At 45.4% G+C, this 17,852-nt stretch overlaps 1 long non-coding RNA gene across 1 annotated transcript in view; it reads left to right on the top strand.

Moving 5' to 3' along the window:
* Positions 1–17,852, top strand: part of LOC309532198 — a 38,263-nt gene that overhangs the window by 17,464 nt on the left and 2,947 nt on the right. Inside the window, exon 3 of the long non-coding RNA XR_014219641.1 lies at positions 16,813–16,932. This is a non-coding gene — a long non-coding RNA (uncharacterized lncRNA). The remainder of the gene's footprint in view (positions 1–16,812; positions 16,933–17,852) is intronic.

Below are 17,852 nucleotides of genomic sequence, written 5' to 3'. Positions count from 1 at the left end.
GACCTGCTCCCTGCAGGCCCCAACGCAACCGCTGCTCCAAATGGAATTTGTTCCCGCGGCACTTTATAGACAGAGTGTTCCCCTCCCGGCAGCTCTTGCATGGCACAGAGGCAGCGTGACGACAATGGCAGCTGAGCCGGCTGCCCATTTATAACAAGGGCTTGTTTATTTCTCGACTGGGGACACATGAGCGGAGCAGGGAACAAGGGTGGGGCTGTTCCCACAGCTTTCTGAGAAAAGGGTGAGCTAATGTGTCCCCGCCAGAGAGAGGCACAAAACAAAAACAGCAGCAGCAGCAGCAGCGCATGCAGCAATGAAGATTAGCAAGGAGAGAAGCGGAGCCCAGAGCTGTTAGGGAAACAGCAGCAGAGAAAGAAATGCAGGGACCAAGAACAGAAATGGAGAAGGGAGGCACAAGCCCATTTATTGGGGAGGTAGACCAAACTGAGCTAATGCAGCTCCTGTTTGTCGATTGATCCGACTCTCATCCGGGAGTTGGAAGGTACCTCAAGGGTCATTATTCCGATCCCCTGCAATGCAGGTATCTCAGCTAAAGCATCCATGGCAGATGTCCCTCCAACCTTTGCTTTAAAAAACCCTCTTTCCGAAGAAGACCATTCCACTGCTGAACAGCTTTTGCCACCAGGAAGTTATTCCTGAGGTTTAGTTGGCATTCTTGTAACTTGAAGCCTCCAGGGCAGCAGAAAACAATTGGTTTATGCAACTGGGATCTAGATCATTGTGTGTGATGATTGCACATGTTGTTGTTGTTCAGTAGAGTAGTTGTGTCCGACTCTTTGTGACCCCATGGGCCAGATCACGCCAGGCACTCCTGTCTTTCACTGCCTCCCGCAGTTTCGTCAAATTCATGTTGGTCGCTTCTGTAACACTGTCCAGCCATCTCGTCCTCTGTCGTCCCCTTCTCCTTGTGCCTGCCATCTTACCCAACATCGGAGTTTTTCCCCAGAGAGTCTTCTCAAAGTATTTGAGCCTCAGCTTCAGGATCTGTCCTGATGATTGCACATATGTGTGACAATTCTGACACATGCATGACCATTACTTGATGGTGTGTTTGTGTTAATGAACATCCTAGGTGTAATGCCATGGGTAGAACTTTTATTATTACTGTATTATTATTGGAATCAATTCATACATGCGGACAACAGTCATCAGACACTGGGTCACAGCCAATCACACTGCAGCATCATGGTGTTTTACATCAGTGAATTTAAAATCACACAAAGAACTTAAGCATTGCCTCAAATGAAATGCTCTTTAGTGGATGTTCATACATTCAGCTGCTACAATACAATTTTCCAGTACAGGGGAGAGCAGTTATATCTGTGCAATGCCTGAATCAACCTTCTGTAATTTCTACATAAATAACAGTCAAGATTTATAACAATGGTAGGACATATTCAGGAAATCTGGCAGGCCATGTCAGCAATATACTGATGACACACAGCTCTGCTAAAGGTGTGGCAGTGGATTGCTGGTGGACCGTTGTCTTGCCTTGATAATGGACTAGATGAGAGCCAACAAACTGCAGCTCAATCCAGATTAAGATTGAGGCACTGTTAGTGGGCGGCTCCCAGGAGGGAGACTGTCTGCTTTTAAAGGGGTTACACCCCCTCTTAAGGAGCAGGTGTGTAGCTTGGGGATGCTCCCAGATCCATTGCTGTCACTTGAGGCCCAGGTGGCCTCGGTGGCATGGAATGCCTTCTGTCAGCTTCAGTTGGTGGCCCAGATGCACTCCTATCTGGACAGGGGTAGCCTAACTTCTGTGGCCTATGCTCTGGTAACCTCTAGGTTAGATTACTGCAATGTGTGAGACGTGGGGCTGCCTTGGAAGATGGCTGAGAAACTTCATCCGGTGCAAAATTGAACATCCAGGTTGTTCACAAGGTCAAGAAGAGTGGAGCATATAATACCAATCTTGGACCGACCGCACTGGCTGCCGATTAGTTTCCAGGTCCAAATCAGAGTGCTGGTGATGACCTGTAAAGCCTTACGTGGCTCAGGGTCACCTCCCGACCTTAAGGATCCTCTCTTCCCATACGAACCAACCCAGACTCTGTGCTTGTCATCCGAAGCCCTTCTCTGTGTCCCCCCTCCCAAGGAGGTATGGAGGGCGGGAACATGAGAACGGGACTTTTCTGTGGTGGCTCCCTGTTCGTGGAATGCTGGCTCGCTTGATGCAATCATTACATGTCTTTAGATTCAAGGGGAAAATATTTCTCTTTACCTATGGCCTTTGGCCATAAAACAATCTATGGGCTTTAAATAGGGTGGGGACTGTTATTATGATACTTCTCTGTGAGTCTTTTATTTTTATTATTATGCTTTGTAAATTGTTTTATAATGTTGTGCACCACCCTTCCTTGATTTGCGAGCTATCAGGGAGTAAATTTTTTCACAGGGCAGCCTGGCAACCAGAGAATCTTGCGGCAGCTTAACGATTAATACATTTATTGGAGAATAAGCTTTCATATCCACATTGTCTGATGCATGAAGTGAAATCTTAATAGGCAGGTCTATGAGGAGGAAATTGGAAGGTGGAAGTTAAATGGCAATGATACGCAAAAATCTCTGATAATTAGAGCTTAATTATATGCTAAATAGGCATGCCTTTAACCTTTTGCAGCAGCAGGTGATTGTTAAAACGATAATAGAGTCATCACCTCTAATGGGACAGGAAACCGTGCCCAAGCAACAGTCATAAGATATCCTGGGTAAGCCATCACATGTGTAGTGCCGTGGCATTAAACTTCAGCTGTTTCCCTTCTATTTTCCCTTTGAAGTTATTTTGTTACTGAACGGTCAGTTACAGGACATCCTAGGAGGTTAAAATGTCCGCTCACTGGTTTATGAATATTGCTGTTTCTGACGTCAGATGTATTCTTTTGCATGGAACTCCCCTGCCTATCCTTTGTAGAAGGCAGAAGAGCATCTTTGGCAGATCACTTTGGAAGAGGGTTAGGTGAACATTGTTGCAGATGACATTACTGGGTCCTGTTAGAGGAAGGCTTTTTCATGTGGCATCTCCTCCCCCCCAAAGCATTTCTGGACATAACATTCAGTTCACATAAAAATCACTGCTGGTGGTGACTGCACACATGTGCGATTCATTGCAAGCGCCCACACTGAGAAGTTACAATCAACCGCCGCAACTTCCCAGTCAATGAATTGCAACTCTTGATGCCCATCATAATCTACATGCCTTCTCCACCACTGCGGGGTTTTCTGATACAACAAAGCATAATTCGTGGAGTAGTCCTATCTCTTAATTATATAATGAGTAATAAATATTAAGGAAGTTTGCTGGGCATGCCTTTGTTAGATCCGCTACTAGTCTGGTGATGATGCATAGCAGCCCATTTTTCTGTGGTGCAGCCACATTTATGGAACACCACGTTTATGGAATTCCTTCTTGGAAGAAGCCCTCTGGGCTTAGAAAGTTTAGTTAATTAAATGCTGCATTTCTTCCAAGCCAGCTTAATACTATGGGTGGGGGAAGACTCAGAGGGTTTTGGTTGCCTTTGCAAAGAAGGAAAGCTCTTCTGGGAGAACTTTTTTCCTGGTGCAAAAAGCAGACACAGGATGCCCCACCCCCCAATACTGACTAGGATCACAGCAGGGGGCAAATGGTACAAGCTTGGGAGCCCAGGGCCTCGTTTTAAAAAGTACACATATTCACGTAGCTGCTAATCGCTTGAATAGGGATCATGTCTCATTTGGCCCAGAGACCTTGGCGAACTGCGCCGGTTTGAGGAGACAAGCGTGTTTTGGATACACACCATATGTCTGACTCTGTATAAGGCAGATTCATCCATTCAGATTATATAGGTGCAATGCCCCACTGTGCTCCTTAGTAAATGAATTCGCTTGGCACAATAGTAAACCCTCAAAATGGCACCGCGGGATAAATGAGATCGCCACCCCAATCTTTAATGCATCACATGGACCGAATCTTAAGAATACTAATGTAGTTTGGAGGAAAGCTGGAAAATGCTAGGGGGAGGGGGGGAGAGACTAATATCCAGTTACATCCTTTGCCTCTTTCCAAGCCTAACACATCCTTTCTCTTCTCATTGGAAAATACAGTTCTTAGAAATATAAAGGGTGGCCTTTGGCCCACAGTCCTAAATCAACATCTCCCCTCTCCACCCCCAAATTCCTATTGTACTTCACTTTCAGTCCAAGGGCAATTCTACATATTGCCCCTCTCATAGGGAGGAAGCTGGATTTAGCTTCTTGGTGCTCAGGTTTCATGAGCTGCCCTAGTAATGAGGGACGATCAAGAGTTTCAGGACTCGCCCTCTGCATGCATCAGAAGCGATGCATGAAAGTTATCTGAACTGGGGCAGAAGAAACACAGAACCGGCCAGGCTACATGGAGAACCCCCCCCCCCGGCCATTGACAGATTTCTCAAGCTAGCATGGAGCCTGGCCATCAGTTTTCCTTTTGATTGCAATGTTTTGGCCGCCTCCACCCCTCCTGTCAAGATATATTGGGGATCCAAGGCAAGGCATAAATCATTTGTATTTTGCAAAGTGGTGCGCTGAGAATTTCCTAGAAAGACCCTGTTGTCAGCCTCCTGATATTTCCACCAACGCCTAGTTGTTGTTGTTTTCTTTCTGGAACAGCCCTCCCTAGTACAAATGGAAACATACCATCGAGAATGCCAAGAGTTCCCCGAATGATTTCACAGCCCCGTTTGTGATTCTCAGAATCTGGATAATAAGAAGACCTAGGGCATGTAATACAATCGCAGTGCCAGCAGAACGACCTTTGGCTGAGCTGCTGGAGACAGCTATTGGAACATTTGCCACTTAATGGCTTCCTGCAAGATCAGGGAGGTGGCCCACATTCCCAGCTCTCTGTGGGAAAGCAAAGAGACAGAAGTTCACTTTCAAACATGTGAAAGTGCCTGCATGGAAAGCGCTTGCCGATTGGGTATCATGCCGAATCCACACGTAGGATTGAACTTGGGGCTTTCTGCATGCAAGGCAGATGTTCTGCCGACTGAGCAATCGATGTCCCGACTCCCCTAGTGGTGCAGCAATAAAACTGCAAGAACATTTGCAAAGCTCAGCAGGGTCTGGTACGGTTTCAAATTGGATGGGAGACTGTTGAGATTCCTGCATTCAAGAGGGTTGGGCTAGAACTAGATGAACCCCCAGGATCTCTTCCAGCTCTACAATTCTTCGATTCACTGGCATTGCGTGACATTTGCACATGCACATTTCATCCTATATGGAATAGTTTTTCAGGTTAGGAATTACTTGATGTTTGCGGTGGTCCTAAGATTCCAGATGCATGCCCAAATGACACTGATGGGATTCAACTCCTGTGTTATTATTTAAAAGATTTATAGCTTGTCCTTCCATTGTAAAAGTTGGTCTGAAGCACCGGTAATACAACAATAGGCAATCCAGACCAAAAAAGAGTTGAAAGTTCTTAATTACCTACTTCATTGTATCTTTGTCATGGGAGAGGAAAGGGGGAGCCACAGGGGCACCACAATTGATCTTGAATCTGGGCATCCCTGCAGGCAGAACAGATAAAGAATTAACCTCTCTTCATCATCTCTCCTTCTTGCAATCTTCCCCATATTCCACACTTCCAAGCTAGATCCAGGCAATGGGGAAGAAAATAGGTTTTGGAGAGAAATCTTAAGGTGGATTCTATATGGATGGACCCTAAATGCATAGAATTTGCAGCACATTATGTGCACAATTATCCATGACTGGGTAAGGTGGCCAGATGGCAACTCAAAAGACTCCACTGGTTCCTTTCAATTCCCTGCTGACTCGGGAGCTGCAGCTGTGGTAATTGCTCCTTCCACCTCTTTTCTCTCTCTAGGTCATTTCATCGGCCACCATTCCCCGCCTGCTGTTCAACCTACCTTCTGCAACAGGAGGGAGAGGGGCAGAAGGAGGAGGGGAGGAATGAGAGGGAGAAGCCACTGATTCCTTGTTTATCGATTCAAGTGGGGATTTAAAAGAACACTGAGTGTGTGTCTGTGCACGTTGTGCCAAGAGAGAAATTTCGAGTCTGCAATCTGCCAACCCTGAGCTTTCTTTCTGTATGGGAATTTTGTCACACATGAAACAGCCCGTTTTCTTTTGGATTGGATCCCATCTGCGATTTTATAGCAGGAAGATGGGATTCTGTAGTAGAAGGAACTGCTGAGGCGATCAAACCAGTCTCATTGTTAAGCTAACGGGCCTAGCAAGCCTCCTAAGCACCCCTTTCACATGACTAAAGAGTTGGCTGCGTTGTCATAGAAACAACTAGCCGGTGCTGCTGCCAGATGGACAGGGCAGGCCTTCACCCCCTCACCTGGCTGGGGCCCCCACCTGAACAACCCTTTACAAAATTAAGCCTCCATCTGAAAGCACTCATAGTGGGAGCACTCGATGCGCTGTCTCAGGTGCTCAGGCTGAAAGGCTCTCCAACGAGTCCCCCAGCCTTGCTGTCTCTAAGGCTGCCAGGCAATGCACAATTAATTACCTGGGAGCAAGCCCAGGTAATTGAGAGACTCAGGTCTGAGGAAACATGCATGGGATTTTAGCCCACAGGGTAGTGCCACATGTGAATCCATGGCTTCACAGTCATGTGGTGTGTGTCAGCTCGAGTGAGGGGTTACTTAAAATCCTGATGTGCACACTCACTTACTCACTTACACATGCATGTGGAAGGCAAACAAGCCGTGGAGATGCATTGGAATGCTTTATTTAAACAGATCCCAATATAGATCTGCGGCTTATGCCAGCACACAGGACGTTCTCTTAAAATACACATTGATTTTTAGATGTAGCTTTTGATAGCAATGAAGTTCAGAATGATTATTTACTAGTAAAGCTTCCATTTATCATATCCGGTGCAGTGTGGCTTCATAGTTATGCCGAGTTTGTCAGCGTTGTGTACTGATCTATTCGAAGCTTAAATCTGGTCGCAAAGAGTCGAGGGAGAAAGAGCCCCCTTATATTTTGTGATTAGAAAGGTCTGGAGTGGGGTGGCAGTATGGTTTGCCTAAAATTTGGTGGGAGTCGGGTTGGAGCTTGTGGATTTCATAAAACCCACTCTTAAATTTGACTCCATAATCAGAGGTGTCACCCATACATCTGATGGAATGGTGATGGAAGTTCAGGAGCAGACTTAAAGGCTGGTGTCTCTTTGTGACGGGCCATTTCAGGTTGCAGAAGAGAAGGCGGCGTTGTCCTCCCCGATTAGGAAGCACGTTGGTTCCTACCGACCTAGAATGCCTTCAAATGCTTCCGGGTGCAACTAGATATTTGTGTGGGCGTGAGCCAGACGCTAGTCTCCTTGGTCTTGCTCTGGGTGGCTGCCTGTCAACTTGCTTGTTCCTGTTCTCTCCCTCCCTTTCTTCCTGTCAGTCTGCCAGCTTCCCTAACCATTCCTTGTTCCATCCTTGCTCCATCCTACTTTGGGTGGACTTCTTGGCTTGGAAGCAGTAGACTTTGCCTTCTGATTGACCCTCCTATAGACCTGCCCCAAGAAACCCATCCATTGCTGGTCCCTATCCTGCTGGGATTCATTCTTTCAGCTCCCTGACACCACCCAGTGCTGACACAGGCAAATTATTTCTTCACAGTTCCTATCTGTTGCAATCACCCGCAGCACCACTTGGACAGAAGGCTTGTCCCGTGTTAAGGAAACAGTCCTATCAATTAAACGATCCTGTTCACTGCACCAAAAACATAAAAGGAAGTACTGTTAAATCCACACTTTGCTTTTTTTATAGGCCATTTTCACATGCATATTAAATAATTTCCCCTTTTTAAATACAGTGATTAAGAATGGCCATGTGATTCGCCGATGAAATAGTGTGGGAATTCAGGAAACACCTGAATTACACTTTTCTGTGGGGTGCTGACATCTCCCCCACCCGGCTTGGTGGATGACATCCAGCTTTTAGATCACTGGTTGCTTATCTATCCCTGATATGAATGGTTATTGCTAGAACTGCGTCCTGTTTTGAAGGGGTCATTGTTTGGGAGTGGAAGCTATTCAGGCAGAAATTTAATTGATCAAAAGTTTTACCCATTATTCCAATTCCATGCTACAAATTCTACAAGAAAAATTTGATTGGTGGCTGGCCAGACAGCCACAGACAGATGGCAATCTGGCTGCTAATTATATACAGTGAGCAAAAATAATAGCAGGTATTCCTCACTAACGTTTCCCCCCCCCCCTACGCAACCTTCCATTAAGCCAAACTTCTCCTGCCTTTTCCTTGTTAGCAGAGATGTCAGAGTTAAAAAAAGCTGCTCTGGCGAACCTGTTCTGCAGATGGGAAGTATGAGGTTCTGTCTGATAGGTCGTTCAGTGCTAGATAACAATGGTTTACAGCCACCCTCAGTTCCGGGACATTTAAAATGTGGGTTGCGCAACACGCTACGCCAGTTGCAATGTTAATCTCTGCTGGTTGTTTTCCTGCCTCTCCAGCACCTGTAGCAATAACCCTGAGGTTGTAATTAACTCATCGTAGTGGTACCACTTTTAAGAGGAGAGATGGAGAAATTGAGAGTGTGGAGAGTTGCAGTGTTGCAGTGTTGATCTTTTATGGTAGGAATGCCCATTTCTGTGTTTTCATGGGAAACACAGACAATGAGAATCATAGAATCTGAGAACCATAGAATTGTAGACTTGGAATATGCAGGAACATGCAGTTATCCCATATGGGATTGAACCTGCAACCTTAGTGTTATCAGCACCATGCTGTAACCGCCATGCTCTAACTAATGCCAAGTCTGTGAGCATCGTGTACTGTTCTATTCAAAGCTTAAATCTGGTCGCAAAGAGTCAAGGGAGAAAGAGCCCCCTTATATTTTGTGATTAGAAAGGTCTGGAGTGGGGCAGCAGCATGGTTTGCCTAAAATTTGGTGGGAGTCAGGGGTTGGAGCTTGTGGATTTCATAAAATCCACTCTTAAATTTGACTCCATAATCAGAGGTGTCACCCGTACATCGGATGGAATGGTGATGAAAGTTCAGGAGCAGACTTAAAGGCCACCCTAGAGGCCATAGAACTTAAAATGTATTTTTTTAAAATAACCCCCCCCCCGGCCATTTTTCATGTTCTTAAATACCTAGGGTTGCCATATCTCCAACAGAGCTCTTTTTTTTAGTAAAAGCTACAAGAATTTTTGAGTTTTGGAGGTTTTTAAAGGCATTTTTAGCACAATTTAACTCCCATTGCCAGTTTTCCAGGACATTTGCCTGTATTTCTGAAAATAATCCAGGATGCCATTTTCAGACGCAAATTCCAGGACACGGCCTGGAAAATCAGGATGCATGGCCAGCCTTATGTAATCAGAGATCAATAAGACTTACCAGGGGAGGGGGTGGGGAAATCAGAATTGCAGCAGCAATTTTAGAAGCTATGCATAGAAGAACAGGTCTCAAGCAACAGGGACTACCACTGTAATGTGGCGTTATAATAGAGCTCTGAAATCTCATGAGGTTTCCTAACCATGGAAAAGCCTTGCTAGTCGTACTACAGGCAATGGCTTGGACCCCAAGATGCCGTGAATGAATGAAAAGGTACTTCTGCTCAATTCCTCCTTACTGCTGCGGGACATTTGCTGTACCAGGTAGTGTCTGGAGCCTGACAGCTGCTGTGTTGTATGGCAATAGGGTTCATTGGCATCCATTTGTCTTGGGAGAAAATGGAAGAGTGGGAGGTTGCAGCGCTTGCTGTGGCTCTAGAGACCGATATGGGAGAGACATGTTTTGTTGCGGCTGAGGCACATGAAGGTCTCCAGTGGTTCTGCTGCAGATGCACCATGGTGTTTCTTTTCTCTGCGCTCCTCCCAGCAGTCATTCCTCCTCTGGCCACTGCTATGGATTCACAACCTGTCTGTCTCCAGGCACTTCAGTTGCCTGCAAGGAATTCCCACATGGCGGCGTTGATGCTGCCAGCCTTCATGTGACACTTGCAGACAACTTTGTAATGCAGAATTGGTCTGCCTACAGGCTTGGTGCCTGAAGCCAGCTCCCTGTAGAGCATGTCCTTGGGAGATCCTGCCAATATGCCTTATGGTAGAACCTCATAACGGGCAAAAGCTTAGGGCTAAAAAGACAACAGAGACCCGAGCTATAGGCTTACTGGAGGGGTTGCCATCCTGGCACTTGTTGGTGCCTGCAGAGGTCTTCCCTGGCACCCTCTGGGTCCCTTCTGCCTGCTGAAATAAGGCTTCAAAGCCCATATAATAGGCTGTGGGTGGGCAAACTAAGGCCCGGGGGGCAGGATCCAGCCCAATCGCCTTCTAAATCTGGCCCATGGACAATCCAGGAATCAGCATGTTTTTACATGAGTAGATTGTGTCCATTTATTTAAAATACATCTCTGGGTTATTTGTGGGGCATAGGGATTTGTTCAATCCCCCCCAAATAGTCTGTCCCCCCACAAAGTCTGAGGAACAGTGTACCGGCTCTCTGCTGAAAAAGTTTGCTGACCCCTGTAATAGGCTGTCATCTGTGCTTGGTTGTGGGGTGTGTGTGGTACACACAACAATTTGCAAATGTGCTCATGGACCCCAAATGATTGGTGACCCCTGGGCTTAAGGGCCATAGCTTGATGGGAGGTCAGTGTGGGCTATGCTGTTTGCCTTTTGGCCTGTGGCTCCTCAATGAGGCAATATGAGTATCGCCTTTAGCTCATCTGCCACTCCTAGGCAGCTGAGCTTGCTCCTGATCTAGCAAGGACATGTGCGGCCACAAGCCTTCCGAGTGGCGCACCAACTGGGAAATGTGCCAGGGAGTTTGTTCGGATCCATTTTGGGACATGGTCAGATCACTGAACATGCACGCGTGGGGGACATGGGAGGTCAGCTCCAAAGAAAATAAGGGACATAGTGAACAGGCAGAAGAGGATAAGTTGCTTGCCAGAAAGGCTTGGTTGCACCACTAGCAGGCATCAAAAAACGAGCCCATCAGCCACACAGGCTGGCCTAAGCTAGGGGCTCAGTGTCTGGGTTTAGTTGTTTTATTGTTTTCGGAAAGTGAAACGTAGCTCATAAATAACTTAGACCATTTGCCAGAAATCAGGAGATCCCAGAAATCACGCATTCCTAAGGGAAAGAAGTCATACCTAAAATACATTTATAAAGGCTGCATCAGAGCATAATTCCAGTTCTGAACTGGTGGAGGACAGCGACTAGAGGACTGCTTGTTTACGTGAGTGATAAAAGGAGGTATCATGCTGCAACAAATAAATCTTGCTACCTTAATCAGTAAACCTTCCTGAGGGTGCCAAGTACCTTAGCAGACGTGGTTTGCGGACTGTAGATCACCGGTTATGACGACAATCTTATCTCTGTTTCTCAATGGATTGTATTTTATTTTACGACATCACTGCCCCATGTTCCATACTATCTTTTTCTTCTTTCCCCACTTTATTCTATGTCAGTCAGTACAACTCCTCCAAGGTGTAGCTTTTTATTTTCTTACTTCCTTTAGACTTTTGTTGATTTGGGCACCTGAAAATTCTAACTGGGGTTCATATGAAATAAGAAAAGAAGAAGAAGAAATTTGGGGATTCCCACTAGAGCAAAATAATTTTACTGGGTGGGGTGACACAAGCATAGTCCCGTCTGCGTAGGCCAGATGGCAAGAAAGGGAATGTGGTTTGGCTGTGTGCTTGGGGGAAAAAATATATTTGGGGAAACAGGAGGGGACAGATGGAGTGTTCTTCCAGAAAAACAATCAACACTTTTGATTGCAGCTTCCCTGTGTCTTTTGACAGCTGCACAACAGGAAGAAATGCATGTGTTGCAGCTTCTCTGACATTGCAGCATCTGAGTCCTTGAAGAAGCAGCACCAGATGAGTTTCTGCCTGTCACACACAAGCCCTGGCCTGGTAAGTGGGTGAGAACACCCCTGTTTGATGACAACCCCACTTCACTGATTCTGATATCACCCTGTCGTTATTTTAAATGAAAACACCCATGGAAACTCATTTTGCAACGCTCTCGCATCTCCTGGATTTTCTTTGTATTGTCACACCTTAAAATCATCGGCTGCGAAGTAGAATTCAAGAATAAATTGACATTCCCAGTTTGGGGGAGGGGGAGGACAGGATAGAAATAAATATAACAATAATTATTATTATTATTACTACTACTCCTCCTCCTCCTCCTCCTATTACCCACAACTGATATTTATGCTTTGTTCTGCTCTGTAACCTTATAACTAGCAGTTTCATTTATCTTAAGGGGTTTTAAAACAACATAAGCCTCTTAAGACACTCTATCACTTAAAGCAGAACATAATCACATCACCACATTTTGTTTGGCAAACCGCACACACACACGGACAGAGACAGGGGACAGGGACACACCAGGAAAAGGAAAAGGACGCAAAAAGCCCAGATGGTTCAGGTCAAGGCAGAGTGGATTTTCCACATGCTAAAATAAAACGCAAAACTGTTGCATCAGGGCTTTGATGAGCAGAGGTCCCTGGGCAGGCATCTGCAACAGGAGCTGGCGCTGTTATGCCTTCTCCCTGGGACCTTAGAGGCATGGAGTTTATGGTGGGAAGAACAGCTGTGGAAGGAGGGGGGTTGAAGAGACCCCTTCAGGATTTCAGAGAGGGCACGTAGCTCATGTCCCACATGGCGAAGATAAGAAATGTTGGGGGCGGGGCGGAGGGGGTTGTAGGAAATGGCTTAGGAAAACCCAGCAGCACAAGCTAAACTGCAGCTGCAGCAACAGGGTGGCTGGGGGGGGGGGGAGAGAGAGGAAAACTGCACACAGTCAGCAGATTCAGCTCCTCTCCAGTGAGAAAAGCAAAGGGCTGCCAAACAAATTCCTGCCTGGAGGGAGAGGGGGGGGGGCTCCTCGCAGCTGCGCTCCGAGCTGCCTCCAGCTCTCCAAGAAGTTGGCTCCGTGCGGGAAGGGCAGAGTTAACTCCGCAAGGCCTTACATGTGGTTCATATCAACAGAAGGGAACCTGGCACCAGGAGAACACGGGCTATCAATTTACTCCAGTCTGGATGACGTTTCCTCCTCTCTCTGCTTTTCTGAGTGTTTGCAAACTCAACACACAGGAATCAATACATTGGCTATAGGCGGGTTTCTTTTTTTCTGGGCAGCAATGTTGTTTAAGGAAGTTTGGAGAGTGTTTTCTAAAGTCACCGTTCCACTTCAAAGTGGTCAAGGTGCTATAAATAAGCATGTTAACTGTATTAAAAACACACAGAAGAGTAAAAAACTGAATACAACGCTTCAAACAGCAGATCAAATGTCAGGGATCTACTACACCAAAAAAATGCCTTTGGAAAACCCAAATATTCAGCCAGTTGGATATTCCATTGGAAGGATTCCACAATGTAGATGTTGACAGAATAATCATCATCATAATTTTATTTATGCCTTGCCCATCTGGCTGTGTTGCCCCAGCCACTCTGGGCGGCTTCCAACACATATAAAAACATAATAAAATGTCAAACATTAATAATAACAATTTGATCCAATACAAAAAAGTCACAATAACTTTAAAATAAACCACTTATATTGAAACAACAATCCATTATAATGAGAAGGACGCGGGTGGTGCTGTGGTCTAAACCACTGAGCCTCTTGGGCTTGCTGATCAGAAGGTCGGTGATTCTTATCTGCACGACAGGGTGAGCTCCCGTTGCTCTGTCCCAGCTCCTGCCAACCTAGCAGTTTGAAAGCACACTAGTGCAAGTAGATAAATAGGTACTGCCGAGGCGGGAAGGTAAATGGTGTTTTCGTGGCTCTCTGGTTTCTCTTACGGTGTTCCATTGCACCAGAAGCGGTTTAGTCATGCTGGCCACAAGACCCAGAAAGCTTTCTGTGGACAAATGCCGGCTTCCTCGGTCTTTGTCGCCTTTGACTGGACTTAACTGTCCAGGGGTCCTTTACCTTTTACCTTTTTACCATTATAATCTAATAGTAAGCAGTAAAATTAAATATCAGCGTATAATAATTAAAGCATTTACACTTATAACAATAATCAGTTGTTAAACTATAATCAATAAAAATAATGGCAAGTCGCACTGCACAAAATACCACAAAAATCACAAGGACATCATCCTGCCAGTGGCCAAACCATTTTTTAGCCAACAGGAACACCCTCACAGGCGGATGTGGTCCTCTTGCTCCTGGTCTCATTCTCTAGTCTGAACGCGAGCTATGGTTTGCGGTTCAGTCATCATAATAAACCATAGTTTTTGCTGTGGGGAAAAATATGAGTTGTTTGGGGCAGGAGATACAGGGTGTTTTTCTCATTGCTATTCCTACACTTCCCAGTACGCCCAGCAAACTACAGTTCCCAGCATTCTCTGGTGTCTCGGGATGTGCTTTAAATGGATGGCATGTAAGTAGCCCAAACATCTCGTGGTCTAGAGGGAACTTCTGAGTTTGCCCTGAATGCTAAGGCAGACACTCTCCTTTAACCGAGTGTGCATGGGCAGAAATGGCAACATTGATACCCAGTCACACCAAGCTAGATTGATTCCTGCATTGCAGGGGGTTGGACTAGATGACCCGTGGAGCCCCTTCTAACTCTACAATTCTATGATTCTTTGTTGTTTTCACTGGGTAGGTCTCATGCCCAGCTCTCCTCCCTGCTATAATGCAATAAAAGGTTTGGGCAATCCTAGGCCCTTTAGCACCATATAATACTGTGCTAAACATTTGGGGAGGGTAAAAAAAAAAAAGGTGACCAGTATGAACACCCCAGACATAACTCTTGTTCCAGGCTGAATAGCAGCACTCCTGTTTGGGGCTGGAGATACGCTGCAACAATTTGTTGTGGGTCCCCGCTCCCCGTATCACCACTAGCCAATTATATTCTATGTCGGATTTTAATCATAGCCAGATTATGCCTGCGCTGTGGCCTTTCTCCACACCAGGTCAGGTTTAGATTATTTCATGGAGCTCTCTACCCCAGGCCTCGCCTGCTTTCTTCCTCTCTGCTCCTATCTTAATACATCTCCCGCTGAGTTTCAGCCAACAAGGAAGTTGCATCTTACTTCAAGGCAGCTATATTTCCTCTCTTAACAAAGGCAGGCTAGAAGTCTGCTTCTCCTCCACCCATCCAGGCCCAGGCAAAGCGAGGGACGGGGTCCCAAGGCAATTTCCTGATGAGTGTCAGCTGTCACACTCTGTCGCACATTCAGTAAAGATCTGAAGGGCCTGGTGATGAGTGACTGGCCGTAATAACGCCACACGGAAGAGAGAGAGAGATTTGGGGCTGGCCCAAGACGTCGGGCGGAAATCGAAATGGCACACCTTGTCACAAATTAAAATTGTGGTGCCAGGCCCTCAGAAAGTTGTTTGGTTTTTTTGTATATAATTTTTATTAATTTTCCAATAAAAACAAATTTATAACACAATTAAACATTCAGAATTCATCACACGTCTTTTTTCTTTTAGACTTCCATCAGCAAGTCTGATAATTTTCCATAATTATTACATATCTTCACATTTCTTCATTTATATTGCACTATGTATATCTTATCTTACCATGTTATTTAAACAATATTTCTACAAAACCTTCTTACAGAGCTTCTTGGAAACTTACAAACGTTATATCATTATCACAAATATTTTTAATATATTCTGTAAATTTATTCCAGTCCTCAGTGAATCTTTAGTCCCGTCGGTTGCGAATCCTCCCTGTTAATCTGTCCAGTTCTGCATAATCCATTAATTTCGTTCTCCATTCTTCAATCGTGGGCATTTCTTCTTGTTTCCATTTCTGGGCCACAAGAGTTCTAGCTGCTGTTACTGCATACAAAAATACTTTCTGATCCTTCCTTTTTATCTCACCACCTAAAATTCCTAATAAGAATGCTTCTGGTTTTTTAACAAATGTATATTTCAACATTTTCTTTATCTCATTATATATCATTTCCCAGAAGCACTTCATTTTCTTACATTCCCACCACATATGATAAAATGTCCCTTCTTTCTCCTTACATTTCCAACATTTATTACTCACTTTATACATCTTACTTAATTTGACTGGTGTTATATACCATCGATATAGAAAGTTTTTTGTTTTTTTTAACTGAACTCACTGCTGGAAGGAGGTGAGGATTTTTCAAAAGAAGGCTGTGAGCCAGTGTTGGTTAAAATGGGGGCAAACCACTTTATTTGTACTCATCTTCCTTTAAAATGGGTTCCCAAGACCTTAATCAGACATTATTTATTATTTTATATTGCTTTCATATCCCACCTTTCATTGAAGAAGCTCAAGGTGACATACAGAGTTGTCCTCCTCCCCATTTTATCCTCACAAGAACCCTGTGCTCCTGTGCTGCTGCTGTTGCGCGTCTGTGCATGATTTTCTTGGGTTGCAAAAATATGTGCATTGACTCTACTTTCAGGTCGTAAAGTCTCTTCTACAAATCATTAATACTGTGCACAGTAGAAGGCTGAGGAGCATCGTAGGCAGAAAATTAAATAAGGGAGCTTGCCACCCACTCACTGCACACCTTAATGTGGAGCATCACCTGATGAATTTCTGCCTGGCACATGCCAGTTAAAGGCACAGCAACCCTGCCAGCAAAGAAAGTGGCAACTCTATCAGCTTGAAAGCATACTTCCCTGTCAGCAAAACTGGTGCAAAAAAGGATAATCTGAACGACCTTCCTTTTTGGGGAGAAGGGAGAACTTAATACCAGCCACCCTTGTAACAACTGTAGGTAGAATTGCTGTTTTCGATTCTAATTTTCCATCCCTTAATTGAATGGATTGCTGCCAAGGACACCCACTCTGTTTACATTCCATCTGCTTCTCCTGTTTTTCAGTAACAGCTTGGTGCAGCAGCCTGCAGCTTCAGCTCCAGGCAGCTGGGGAATAGACACTCTCACTCTTTCTCAGCATCCCATCGCTTGTACTTAAACATCTTTATTAATGGCTTGAAGGAGGTGAGTAAACAGCACATGATGTTCTCAGCGCCAGGTAAAGGCCAATATATTTTACTTCCAGCTGTCTATCAGCTACATATTACAGATGCAAGTTGCAGACCAAGGGAAATCTGTAAATCACCCAGGAGAGGCAGTTTCAGGAGATGCTCAAACCAGGGGCAGATTTTGGCAATATGGCACCCTGCGCAAGGGCAAAAATCCCACCCGCCCCCAATTTCACAATAATTCCTTTTGGTACAGCTGCTTTTTTATGGATCTTCTCTGCAAGTACCCATATAAATATAGGTATTGTTGTTTTTACTAATACAGTGGTGCCCCGCAAGACGAATGCCTCGCAAGACGGAAAACCCGCTAGACGAAAGGGTTTTCCGTTTTTGAGCTGCTTCGCAAGACGATTTTCCCTATGGGCTTGCTTTGCAAGACGAAAGCGTCTTGTGAGTGTTCCAATTTTTTTCCACTCCCCCCCCTTTTTCTAAGCCGCTAAGCCACTAATAGCCTTTTAGCCGCTAATCCGCTAAGCCTTTAATAGCCGCTAAACCGCTAATAGCGCTAAGCCGCTAATAGGGTTGCTTCGCAAGACGAAAAAACCGCTAGACGAAGAGACTCGCGGAACGGATTAATTTCGTCTTGTGAGGCACCACTGTACTCCCTGGGCTCTGCGCCCTGTGCGGGGACGGGGTGGGGGGGTGGGGATGACCCACACTGCCCTAAATCGGGCACTGCTGATACAAGTAAATTTGCATGGGCTTGTGTTTTTGCGAGGAAAGGCCTGCCAAACTTGGGGTATCCTCCTTCAAGCATATTTTTCCAAATAATTTTCAGATTCCACCCCAGGCGACTTCCTTTCCCACAGGTGCTACTTATCACTGTGTGGACATTCTCTTTGAATATTATCGCTAACTTTGGGCCAAAGCTGTCCT

The sequence above is a fragment of the Podarcis vaucheri genome, assembly GCF_965113315.1.
Source record: "Podarcis vaucheri genome assembly, chromosome: 5".
In the NCBI taxonomy this organism is placed as follows: Eukaryota; Metazoa; Chordata; class Lepidosauria; order Squamata; family Lacertidae; genus Podarcis; species Podarcis vaucheri.
This window is presented reverse-complemented; position numbering and strand designations above follow the sequence as displayed.